Raw genomic sequence first — 13,791 nt, forward strand, 5'->3', positions numbered from 1 at the left:
TCCAGGCTGGAGCACAGTGGTGCAATCTTGGCTCATTGCAACCTCCACCTCCCAGGCTGAAGCGATTCTCATGCCTCAGGCTCCCAAGTAGCTAGGATTACAGGTATGGACCACCATGCCGGGCTAATTATATTCTTAGTAGAGATGGGGTTTCGCTGTGTTGGCCAGGCTGGTCTGAAACTCCTTGCCTCAAGTGATCCACCCACCTTGGCCTCCCAAAGTGCTGGGATTACAGGCATGAAGCCCTTGCGTCTGGTGGAGTTGGTTCTTTGAAAAAAGTAATACAATAGACTGCTAGCTAGACTAATAAAGATGAAAAGAGAGAAGATTCAAATAATCACAATCAGAAATGACAAGGGGCTATTACTGCTGACCCCACAGAAATACAAATATCCATCCGATAATATTATGAACACCTCTATGTACATAAACTAGAAAATCTAGAAAAAACGGATAATTCCTAGACACATACACCCTCCCAAGAATGAACCAGGAAGAAACTGAATCCCCGAACAGACCAGTAACGAGCTCTGCAACTGAGTCGGTAATAAACAGCCTATCAGCCAAAAAGAGCCCAGGACCAGATGGATTCACAGCTGAATTCCAACAGATGTACCAAGAAGAGCTGGTACCATTCCTGCTGAAACTATTCCAAAAGAATGAAGAGGAGGGACTCCTTCCTAACTCATTCTATGAGGCCAGCATCATCCTGATACCAAAACTTGGCAGAGACATTAACAAAAAAAGAAAACTTCAGGTCAATATTCTTGATGAATATCGATGCAAAAATCCTCAACAAAATACTGGCAAATCAAATCCAGCAACACATCAAAAAGCTTACCCACTACGATCAAGTAGGCTTTAGACCTGGGATGCAAGGTTGGTTCAACATACGCAAATGTGTAAATATGATTCATCACATAAACAGAACTAAAGACAAAAACCACATGATTATCTCAACAGATGCAGGAAAGGCTTTCAATAAAATTCAATACCGCTTCATGTTAAAAATTCAATAAAGTAGGTATTTAAGGGCATCTAAATAGGAAGAGAGGAAGTCAAACTATCTTTGTTTGTAAACAACATGATCCTATATCCAGAAAACCCCATGGTCTCAGCACAAAAGCTCCTTAAGCTGATAAACAACTTCAGCAAAATCTCAGGATATAAAATCAATGTGAAAAATCACTAACATTCCTATACATCAACAATGGTCAAGCTGAGCACCAAATCAGGAACACAATCCCATTCACAACTGCTACACACACACACACACACAAATACCTAGGAATATAGCTAACCAGTGAGGTGAAAGATGTCTACAAAGAGAACTACAAAACACTGCTCAAAGAAATCAGAGATGACACAAACGAACGGAAAAACATCCCATGCCTATGGATAGGAAGAATCAATATTGTTAAAATGACCATACTGCCCAAAGAAATGTACAGATTCCATCCTATGCCTTTTAAAGTACTACTGACATTCTTCACAAAACTAGAAAAAAAAATTGTTTTGAAATTCATATGGAACCAAAAAGGAGCCCAAAGAGCCAAGGAAATCCTAAGCAAAAAGAACAAAGCTGGAGGCATCATGCTCTCCAACATCAAACTATATCACAAGGCTATAGTAACCAATACAGCATGGTACTGGTACAAAAAAAGACACACAGACCAATGGAACAGAATAGAGAACTCAGAAATAAAGGCCACACACCTACAAGTATCTGATCTTTGATACACCAGACAAAAATAGGCAATGAGGAATTCCCCATTCAATAAATGGTGCAGGAGGCCAGGCGCAGTGGCTCATGCCTGTAATCCCAACACTTTGGGAAGTCAACGCGGGTGGATCGCTTGAGGTCAGGAGTTCGAGACCAGCCTGACCAACATGGTGAAACCCTGTCTCTACTAAAAATACAAAAATTAGCCAGACATGGTGGCGGGTGCCTGTAGTCCGGCTACTCAGTAGGCTGAGTCAGGAGAATTACTTCAACCCAGGAGGCAGAGGTTGCAGTGAGCTGAGATCATGCCACTGCACTCCAGCCTGGGTGACAGAACGAGACTCTGTCTAAAAATAAATAAATAAATAATAAATAAATAAGCAGTGTTGGGATAACTGGTTAGCCATATGCAGAAGATTGAAAATGGATCTGTTCATTACTCTATACACAAAAATTAACCTAAGACAGATTAAAGACTTAAATGTCCAACCCAAAACTACAAAAACCCTGGAAGATAACCTAGGCAATACCATTCTGGACATAAAAATAGGTAAAAATTTCATGAAAGAGACACCAAAAGCAATTATTACAAAAGCAAAAACTGATAAATGGGATCTAATTGAAGAGCTCCTGCACAGCAAAGGAAACTACCAACAGGGTGAACAGACAACCTACAGAATGGGAGAAAATTCTTGCAAACTATGCATCTGACAAAGGTCTAATATCCAGCATCTATAAGGAACTTAAATTTGTAAGAAGAAAACCAAGCAACCCCATTAAAGAGTAGGCAAAGGGCTGGGGGCACTGGCTCACACCTGTAATCCCAACACTTTGGGAGGCCGAGGCAGGTGGATCACTTGAGGCCAGGAATTCGAGACCAGCCTGGCCAACATGGTGAAACCTCATCTCTACTAAAAATACAAAAATTAGCCAGGCGTGGTGGTGTGGTCATCCCAGCTACTTGGGAGGCTGAAGCATAAGAATCATTTGAAGCTGGGAAGCAGAAGTTTCAGTGAGCCAAGACTGTGCCACTGCACTCCAACCTGGGCAACAGAGCAAGACTCTGTCTCAAAAAGAAAAAAGTGGGAAAGGACATGAACTAACACTTTTCAAAAGAAGACATACATACAGCCAACAATCATATGAAAAAAGCTCAACATCACTGACCATTAGAGAAATGCAAATCGAAACCACAATGAGATACCATCTTATGCCAGTCAGGATAACTAGTATTAAAAAGTCAAAAAATAGGCCAGGCCAGGTGCGGTGGCTCATGCCTGTAATCCCAGCATTTTGGGAGGCTGAGGCGGGTGGATCACGAGGTCAGGAGATTGAGACCATCCTGGCTAACATGGTTTAACTCCGTCTCTACTAAAAACACAAAGAATTAGCCGGGCGTGGTGGCATGCGCCTGTAGTCCCAACTACTCGGGAGGCTGAGGCAGGAGAATCGCTTGAATCTGGGAGTCGGAGGTTGCAGTGAGCTGAGATCGCACCACTGCACTCTAGCCTGGGCAACAGAGCGAGACTCTATCTCAAAAAAAAAAAAAAAAAGGCCAGGCTCAGTGGCTTACGGCTGTAATCTCAGCACTTTGGGAGGCCGAGGCAGGCAGATCACGAGCTCAGGATTTCGAGACCAGACTGGCCAACATGGTGAAACCCTGTCTCTACAAAAATACAAAAATTAGCTGGGCTTGGTGATGTGGGCCTGTAATCCCAGCTACTCGAAAGGCTGAGAGGAGAACTGCCTGAACCCGGGAGGCAGAGGCGGAGGCTGTAGTGAGCCAAGATCGCACCACTGCACTCCAGCTTGGGTGACACAGCAAGACTCCATCTCAGAAAAAAAAAAAAGTCAAAAAATAATAGATGCCGGCGAGGTTGTGGAGAAAAAGCAATGCTTATACGTTGTTGGTGGGAGTATAAATTAGTTCAACTATTGTGGAAGACAGTGTGGCAATTCCTCAAAGACTTTTTTTTTTTTTTTTTTTTTTTGAGACGGAGTCTCGCTCTGTCCCCCAGGCTGGAGTGCAGTGGCGCTATCTCGGCTCACTGCAAGCTCCGCCTCCCGGGTTTACGCCATTCTCCTGCCTCAGCCTCCCGAGTAGCTGGGACTACAGGCGCCCGCCACCTCGCCCGGCTAATTTTTTTGTATTTTTAGTAGAGACGGGGTTTCATTGTGTTAGCCAGGATGGTCTCAATCTCCTGACCTCGTGATCCGCCCGTCTCGGCCTCCCAAAGTGCTGGGATTACAGGCTTGAGCCACCGCGCCCGGCCTCCTCAAAGACTTAAAACAAAAATACCATTCAACCCAGAAATCCCCCCATTACTGGTTATATACCCAAAGGAATATAAATCATTCTATTATAAAGACATATGCACACATATGTTCACTGCAGCACTATTCACAACAGTAAAGACATGGAATCAACCTAAATGTCCATCAAAAGTAGACTAGATAAAGAAAATGTGGTACATATACACCATGCAATACTATGCTGCCATAAAATCCAACAAGATCATGTCCTTTGCAGGAACACAGGTGGAGCTGGAAGCCATTATCTTTAGCAAAATAATGCAGAAACAGAAAAACAAATATCACATGTTCCAAATACCGCATGATGAGAACACATGGACACAGAGGGGAACAACACTCACTGGTGCCTATCAGAGAGTGGAGGATGGGAGCAGGGAGAGGATCTGGACAAATAACTAATGGGCACTAGGCTTAATACCTGGGTGCTAAAATAATCTGCACAACAAACCTCCATGATACAAGTTTACCTATACACCAAACCTTGCACATATCTCTCTGAATATAAAAGTTAAATTAAAAAAAACACAGAATAATATTTTTATCCCACACATCTATATTAGTTTGTCCAAAAGTTTAAAAAAAGTTGATAATAGAAACACAAGTTGAGAATACAATATTTACTCCACTTATGGACAAATAATTTTACAATTATGAAATATAAGAAATTACAGGCCAGGGCCAGTCACAGGGGCTCACACCTTTGTAATCCTAGCACTCTGGGAGGCCAAGGTGGATGGATCACTTGAGACCAGGAGTTCAAGACTAGCCTAGGCAACATGGTGAAATCCCATCTTTACAAAAATTTTTAAAAATTAGCCTGGCTTGGTGGCCCGCACCTATAGTCCCAGCTACCCGGGAGGCTGAGGTGGAAGGATCACCTATGTGAGTCTGGGGAGGTAGAGGTTGCAGTGAGCTGTGGTCGCACCACTGCACTCCAGCCTGGGTGACAGACTGAGACTCCGTTTCAAAAAAAAGAAAGAAAGAAATTACAGGCTGGCCATGGTGGCTCATGCATGTAATTCAAGCACTTTGGGAGGCCCAGGCAGGAAGATCGCTTAAGCCTAGGAATTCAAGACCAGCCTAGGCAATGTGGCGAAATCCCGTCTCTACAAAAACCACAAAAATTAGCCAGGCGTGGCGGTGTGCCTGTAGTCCCAGCTACTCAGCAGGCTGAGATGGGAAGATTGCTTGAGCCCTGAGGGGTTGAGGCTGCAGTGAGCCATGACTGTGCCACTGTACTCCAGCCTGGGCAACAGAGCAAGACTGTCTTAAAAAAATAAATACATGCATAAATAAAAATGAAAATAAACCAACCTAGATCAGTGCCTGGGTAACAGAATAATCAACTGGTAACAACTACTCTTATTTCACCTTCCATGTCACCACTTCCAAATATATCTTCTCTCACCCTTTATTTCTTCATGTTCCTCTTCAAAGTTGACTGCTTTATAAGCTTTTCATCTATTTCCATCTAAGGCTTCTTCATTATCTACATTTTCTCTGTGCAGATCTCCAATATCTGCCTCTCTGCTGGGTGCTTTCCCTTTCACTTCAAACATGTCAAACCTCTCCCATCCTTAAAATCAAAACAAAACAAAACATTCTAAATACTTCCTCTATTTTTTCCCCTTGTGCCCTTGGGTTGTTAAAAAAAAACGGGGGGGGAGGTGGAGGGAGAAAGAAAGGAAGGAAGGAAGGAAGGACGGAAGGAACGAAGACAAAAAAATGGTAAAAAAAAATTTTTTTTTGAGATGAAGTCTCACTCTCTCACCCAGGCTGGAGGGCAGTTGTGGGACCGCAGCTCACTGCAACCCCTACCTCCTCAGGTTCAGGTAGGTGATCCTTGCACCACCTCAGCCTCCTGGGGTAGCTGGGACTATAGGTGCGGGCCACCACACCAGGCTTTTTTTTTTTTTTTTTTTTTTTTTTTTAGTAGAGACGGGGTTTCACCACGTTGGCCAAGCTGGTCTTGAACTCCTGACCTCAGGTGATCCACCCGCCTCAGCCTCCCAAAGTGCTGGGAATACAAATGTGAGCCACTGTGCCTGGCCAAATTTTTTTTTTTTTTTTTGAGACAGAGTCTTCGCTTTGTCGCCCAGGCTGGAGTGCAGTGGTGCGATCTCAGCTCACTGCAAGCGCCGCCTCCCAGGTTCACGCCATTCTCCTGCCTCAGCTTCCCAACCAGCTGACACTACAGGCGCCCGCCACCACGCCTGGCTAATTTTTTTATTTTTTATTTTTTTGAGACGGAGTCTTGCTCTGTCGCCCAGGCTGGAGTGCAGTGGCGCAATCTCGGCTCACAGAAAGCTCCGCCTACCGGGTTCACGCCATTCTCCTGCCTCAGCCTCCTGTGTAGCTGGGACTACAGGCGCCCGCCACCACACCCGGCTAATTTTTTGTATTTTTAGCAGAGAAACACGGGGTTTCACCGTGTTAGCCAGGATGGTCTCCATCTCCTGACCTCATGATCTGCCCGCCTCGGCCTCCCAAAGTGTTGGGATTACTGGTGTGAGCCACCGTGTCCGGTCAAAAATTTTTAACAAGTAAATAAATACCTTCTCTAAACCCTCTCATCTACCTTCAAGAGAGTAAGCAATTTTTTTTTTTTTTTTTTTTTTTTTTTTTTTTTTTTTTTGAGATGGGCTTTCACTCTGTCTACCTGGGCTGGAGTGCAGTGGCGCAATGATGGCTCACTGCAGCCTCAACCTTCCAGGCTCAGGCAATCCTCCCATTTCAGCCTCCAGAGTAGCTGGGACTATAGGAGTGTGCCATTATGCTGAGCTAACCTTTGTGTATTTTTTGTAGAGACAAGGTTCTACCATGTTGGTCAGACTAGTCTTGAACTCCACCTTGTGGCCTCAAACGATTCTAGGATTACAGGCCAGAGCCACCATGCCTGGCCTACAGATCATTTTAAAAGGCTTTGATGGGCTGGGTGTGGTGGCTCACGCCTGTGATCCTAGCACTTCGGGAGGCCGAGGCGGGTGGATCACTTGAGGTCAGGAGTTCAAAACTAGCCTGGCCAACACGGTGAAACCCCATCTCTACTAAAAATACAAAAAATAATCAGGGCATAGTGGTGCATGCCTGTAATTCCAACTACTCAGGAGGCTGAGGCAAGAGAATCGCTTGAACCCAAAAGGCAGAGGTTGCAGTGTACTGAGATCACACCACTGCACTCCAGCTTGGGCAACAGAGCGAGACTCCCATCTAAAAAAAAAAAAAAAAGGTGGGCACAATGGCTCACGCCTGTAATCCTAGCACTATGGGAGGCCAAGGTGGGTGGATTACCTGAGGTCAGGAGTTTGGGACCTCGGGACCAGCCTGGCCAACATGGCGAAACCCTGTCTCTACTAAAAACACAAAAATTAGCTGGGCATGGTGGTGGGCACCTGTAATCCCAGCTACTCGGGAGGCTGAGGCTGGAGAATCACTTGAACCTGGGAGGCAGAGGTTGCAATAAGCTGAGATCACAGGGTCACTCCAGCCTGAATGACAAGAGTGAAACTCCATTTCAAAAAAACAGTTTAAAGGTCTACATAGGCCCAGCGCAGTGGCTCACGCCTGTAATCCCAGCACTTTGGGAGGCCAAGGTGGGCGGATTGCTCCAGCTCAGGAGTTCAAGACTGGTCTGGGCAACATAATGAGACCTTGTCTCTACTAAAAGAAAAAAAAAAGAAAAAATTAACCAGGCATGGTGGTGCACGCCTGTAGTCCCAGTTACTCAGGGGGCTAAGGTGGGAGGAGTGCTTGAGCCTGGGAGAGATCAAGGCTGCAGTAAGCCCTGATCATGCCATTGGACTCTAGCCTGGGTGACAGAGTGGGACCTTGTCTCAAAAAAAAAAAAAATTGAGACAGAGTCTCACTCTGTCACCCAGGCTGGAGTCCAGTGGCACAATCTTGGCTCACTGCAACCTCCACCTCCTGGGTTCAAGTGATTCTTGTGCCTTAGCCTCCCGAGTAGTTGGGACCACAGGAGTGAAAAAAAAAAAAAAAAAGAAAGAAAGAAGAGAATAGAAAAAGGTCTACATAATTTGGTTATGGTAGCCCCTGTGAAGAAATGACTGTGAAAGTTTTACAACGGGAATTTAGAGCTCCCTCAGAATAAAGAATCCATCCATTCCGTTCTCTCTTTCCTATTTTATTTATTTACTTATTTTTTGAAACAGGGTCTCCAGCTCTGTCACCCAGAATGTAGTGTGGTGACACAATCATAGCTCACTGCAGCCTCAAACCGTGGGGCTCAAGTGATCCTCCTATCTCAGCCTCCTGAGTAACTGGGACTACAGATGTCCACTACCATGCCTGGCTGATTTAAAAAAAATTTTTTTTTTGCAGAGACAAAGTCTTGCTATGTTGCCCAGGCTGGTCTCAAACTCCTGGCATAAACATAAAGTGATCCTCCTGCCTTAGCCTCCTGAAGCACTGGAATTACACACATGAGCCACCAGGCCTAGCCTCTCTCTTTCTTTATAAATAATCTTCTTCCAATGCTCCTTGTTTTCTTTTCTTTTCTTTTCTGGGGGGGGGGGGGGTGTAGGGGTGGTAGGGGAATGGAATCTTGCTCTGTCACCCAGGCTGGAGTGCCGTGGCACAATCTCTGCTCACTGAAACCTCTGCCTCCTGGGATCAAGCAAGTCTCATGCCTCAGCCTCCCAAGTAACTGGGACTACAAGCATGGGCCACCACCCCCAGCTAATTGTTTGTATTTTTAGTAGAGATGGGGTTTCACCATGTTGGCCAGGCTTGTCTCGAACTCCTGGCCTCAAGTGATCTGCTTGCTTTGGCCTCCCAAAGTGCTGCGATTACAGGCGTGAGCCACCATGATGGGCCTCTTCTTCTAATACTAGTAAAAATAACTTGCTACGGGAATTTGAAGCATATAATGTATCCAAATACTTATTCTACTCCCTCTTGGAAACAATTCACAAGATAGGAGGAGCAGGAATCAATTACATCCATGTTAAAGACAAGAAAACTAAAGCTCAAAGAGGTTGAGTTGCTCAAGGTTGCAATTATATGAGGGGATTTTATTTATTCAGTGCTTATTTACTGTCAGACTCCTTCCTCTTCCCAGCCAACCCTAATCAGCAGGTAAACCCCAAGAGGGAAAACACTTGTTTTCATTGTTTTGTCCTCAGTGTCTACAACAGTGCCTAGAATATAACAGGCTTTCCGTATTTGTTGACTGAATGAACAGATGGTTTTGGAAATGAAGTAAACCAACAGCAAAAGCACAAGGAAAAAAAGTTATTTCCCATTATAATGCACTAATAAAAGATTTCAAACAGGCTTCTACCAGTTAGAAAGGCTAGACTACATAATTGTATTGACTCAATTCCATTGGCATGTTATGCATTTTACCTAATAAGTAAGGGAGGTGAAGTAGGTTTCTGTTTCTGATGTCACATTCATGGCATGTACTAACATAAATCCAAGACTTAACTGCAGGTTTGAAACTGATTAAAAGTTTTTATTAAAAGCAGAAACTAGAGAAAGCATTCTCTTGAGTCCCAATGGTCTGACTAAAAAAGTACAGTATCTTAATTTCAGTTCTATCTTCAATGTTAGTTTCAGCAGCCAAAGCTATTGTATTTATGTTCTCCAACACAGTTAATAAACCTTATAGTAAAGATTAGGGGAAAGCAAAACTCAGTAACTCATCACTTTTTGAGCGTTGCATAAAACTGCCATTCTGCCTAGGCACAAGGTAATCACAGCATATCAGAAGACAAAGTAATGGCACCAATGTTCAGTATAATTTATGAGAAAGAGCCGGGCGCGGTGGCTCACGCCTGTAATCCCAGCACTTTGGAAGGCCGAGGCGGGCGGATCACAAGGTCAGGAGATCGAGACCATGGTGAAACCCCGTCTCTACTAAAAATAGAAAAAAATTAGCCAGGCGCAGTGGCGGGCGCCTGTAGTCCCAGCTACTCGGGAGGCTGAGGCAGGAGAATGGCGTGAACCCGGAGGCGGAGCTTGCAGTGAGCCGAGATCGCGCCATTGCACTCCAGCCTGGGCGACAGAGCGAGACTTCGTCTCAAAAAAAAAAAAATAAAATAAAAAATAATAATAATAATAATTTATGAGAAAGACTCATTGTTTATGGTTCCAGAAATTCCAGTTCCTTGTAAATCGATTGCCTTAACTGGAAAATATTTTCCATTTTCTCCAATATTTAGATTTTAGCAAATTAAAGCTGTTGGTGCTGGTAAGATTAGTAACTGTAGTAAGTGTGAGGTAACTGAACGAGAACTAGACTTGAAGTATGGTTTACTCTGATATTTACTACCTGGGTTAACTATAACCTTGAGCAAGTCACTTAAACATTTTAGAGGCTAGGCTTTATCAGTTGTAAAATGAGAGTAACAACCATCTCATAGAACTGTAGTGAGGAGTAAATGACACAAAGTATATTAACTTGTTTAAAAAATGATACTGGGAGGCTGGGCATGGTGACTAACGCCTGTAATCCCAGCACTTTGGGAGGCTGAGGTGAGAGGATCACCTAAGTCAAGGAATTTGAGACCAGGCTGGGCAACATGGCGAGACCTGTCTCTATAAAAATTATAAAATAAAATTATGGGCCAGGCACGATAGCTGATGCCTGTAATCCCAGAACTTTGGGAGGCCGAAATGGGCGGATCACCTGAGGTCAGGAGTTCAAGACCAGCGTGGCCAACATGGTGAAACCTCCTCTTGGCCAAGTGTGGTGGCTCACGCCTGTAATTCCAGCACTTTGGGAGGCCGAGACAGGCAGATCACGAGATCAGGAGATCAAGACCATCCTGGCGAACGCGGTGAAACCCCATCTCTACTAAAATACAAAAAAAAAAATTGCCGGGCATGGTGGCGGGCGCCTGTAGTCCCAGCTACTCAGGAGGCTGAGGCAGGAGAATTGTGTGAACCCGGGAGGCGGAGCTTGCAGTGAGCCGAGATCGCGCCACTGCACTCCAGCCTAGGTGACAGAGTGAGACTCCATCTCAAAAAAAAAAAAACAAAAAAAAAAAAAGAAAAAAGAAACTCTGTCTCTACTAAAAATACAAAATTAGCCAGGCGTGTTGGCACGTTCCTATAATCCCAGCTATTCAGGAGGCTGAGGCAGGAGAATCACTTAAACCCAGGAGGCAGAGGTTGCAGTGAGCCACGATCGTGTCATTAAACTCCAGCCTGGGCAAAAAGAGTGAAACTCCGTCTCAAAAAAAAAAGAAAGAAAACTTATGTTTAAAACAAACAAAATAAATATATAGCCAGACACAGTGGCTCACGCATATAATCCCAGCACTCTCGGAGGCTAAGGCAGGAGGACTGCTTGAGTCCAGGAGTTCAAGACCAGCCTGGGCAGCATAGGGAAACCTTGGGTTCACAAAAAAATTAAAAAATTAGCCAAGTGTGGTAGTGAGCACCTGTAGTCCCAACTACTCAGAAGGCTGAAGTGGGAGGATCACTTGAGCCCAGGAGGTTGAGGCTACAGTGAGCCACGATCATAGCATTGTATTCCAGCCTGGGGGACAGAACAAGACCTTGTCTCAAAAAATAATCATAATCATAATCATAAAAATAAATAATATTGAGAAAATTGTCGTGTTTGTACAATTAAGTAACAGTCAATAGCAACTGCTGTTTCTTTTGTTTTTTTTGTTTTTTTTTTGAGACTGAGTCTCGCTCTGTCACCCAGGCTGGAGTGCAGTGGCACAATCTCGGCTCACTGCAACCTCCGCCTCCCAGGTTCAAGTGATTCTGCCTCAGCCTCTCAAGTAGCTGGGATTACAGATGCCCACCACCACACCTGGCTAATTTTTGTATTTTCAGTAGAGACAGGGTTTCACCATGTTGGCCAGGCTGATCTCAAACTCCTGACCGCAGGTGATCCACCCGCCTCGGCCTCCCAAAGTGCTGGGATTACAGGTGTGGGCCACCGCGCCCCGCCAGTTTATTATTAAAACTAGAGCAATTCTATGGTTGCTTCTTCAAACCATAGCCAGGAAAACACAGAAGACCTTCACTCACTGCTGGATTAAAAACTGAAGAACTGCATTATCCCTATACAGTATTACTAATACAATCTAGGATTCTCAAGAGTAAGTCATTTCCATTGTGAGATATCAAACAAAGTTATACAGTGTGAAGGGCTTTATTTGCCTACTTGGCTAGGGCAGGAATTAACCTATCTGACTTCATTAACCTTCCCTGATTCATGTAAAGGAATCCTCCTGGCTATCCTCATCCCAGAGACTTGAAACACGAATTAATCTATTTTTCAAAAGGGTTATTTGCAGTGACCTTCTTTAGAATTTTTTATTGGCCGGGCATGGTGGCTCACACCTGTAATCCCAGCACTTTGGGAGGTGGAGGCAGGCGAATCACTTGAGGTCAGGAGTTTGAGACCAGCCTGGCCAACACGGTAGAACACCATGTCTACTAAAAAAAAAAAAAAAAAAAAAAATTAGCCAGGCGTGGTGGCACATGCCTGTAATCTCAGCTACTCGGGAGGCTGTGCCAGGAGAATCGCTTGAAACCAGGAGGCAGAGGTTGCAGTGAGCCAAGATGATGCCACTGCACAGCCTGAGCAACAGAGCAAGAATCTACCTCAAAAAACAAAAATAGAATTCTTTATCTTAAGGTTTAATACCAGCACTTTAAGAGGGAGGATCACTTGAGGCCAGGAGTCCAAGAGCAGCCTGGGCAACAGAGTGGGACCCCAATCACTAAGAAATTTTTTTAAAAAAATTTTTAATTAGCTGGGCTGGTGGCCTGTGTCTGTTGACCCAGCTACTCTGGAGGTTGAGGCTTGAGCCCAGGAGGAGGTCCAGGCTGCAGTGAGCAGTGCTCACCTCACTGCATTCCAGCCTGGGAAACCCAGCGAGACCCTATTTCAAAAAATAAATACATAAAAATTGGCCAGGCATGGTGGCTCATGCTTGTAATCCCAGCACTTTGGGAGACCGAGGCAGGTGGATCACCTGAGGTTAGGAGTTCAAGGCCAGCCTGGCCAACAGGGTGAAACCTTGTCTTTACTAAAAATACAAAAATTAGCTGGGCTTGCTGGCACACACCTGTAATCCCAGCTACTCAGGAGGCTGAGGCAGGAGAATCACTTCAATCTGGGAAGTGAAGGTTGCAGTGAGCCAAGATCACACCATTGCACTCCAGCCTGGGTAACAGAGTGACACTCGGTCTCAAAATAAATAAATACATATAAATAACTTAAATAGTCGAGCATAGTGGCTCACACGTCTATTCCCAGGCATCTGGGAGCCTCGGGTGGGAGGATGGCTTAAGCCAGGAAGTTCGAGGCTGCAGTGAACTAGGAGCTCTCCACTGTACTCAAGCTTCAGCAACCAAGCAAGACTCTGGTCTCTTAAATGAAACAAACAAACAAATTTTACCTTAAGCTGATTCTAACAATGCAGTCCTCCAACAGGAGGACATACACAGTTACCACTATCTAGCCAAATTTGATCAAATCCACAATCCAAGCAATTCCGCGGTTTCTGGTAAGAATCTACCACACCTCATCCCCTAAACTGGCTTCATTCCTTTTGTTTTGTTTTGTTTTAGACGGGGTTCTTGCTGTGTTGCCCAGGCTGGTCGCGAACTTCTGGCCTCAAGCGATTCTCCTGCCTCAGCCTCCAGAATAGTTGGCATTACAGGCGCGTGCCACCACGCTCGAAATTCATTCCTTTAATTTAGCGAAAAAGTAAGTGACTTCTAGAAGCCACTGGGTTTCTGGTTCCTCTATAAAGCAAATCCTT

General features: G+C 44.7%; 1 protein-coding gene across 8 annotated transcripts in view; it reads right to left on the reverse strand.

Moving 5' to 3' along the window:
* Positions 1–13,791, reverse strand: part of LOC105494564 (phosphatase and actin regulator 4) — a 145,332-nt gene that overhangs the window by 130,498 nt on the left and 1,043 nt on the right. For 2 of the 8 annotated variants that reach the window (XM_071097665.1, XM_071097638.1), the window contains exon 2: positions 5,445–5,612. The exons of 5 other annotated variants lie outside the window; for them this stretch is intronic. The gene's annotated coding sequence lies outside the window, so the exon portion shown is untranslated. Of the gene's footprint in view, positions 1–5,350; positions 5,368–5,444; positions 5,613–13,791 lie in introns of those variants that run through there. One more of the 8 variants, XM_071097644.1, reaches the window with a different exon arrangement.

This window comes from Macaca nemestrina, chromosome 1 (assembly GCF_043159975.1).
Source record: "Macaca nemestrina isolate mMacNem1 chromosome 1, mMacNem.hap1, whole genome shotgun sequence".
Classification (NCBI taxonomy): domain Eukaryota; kingdom Metazoa; phylum Chordata; class Mammalia; order Primates; family Cercopithecidae; genus Macaca; species Macaca nemestrina.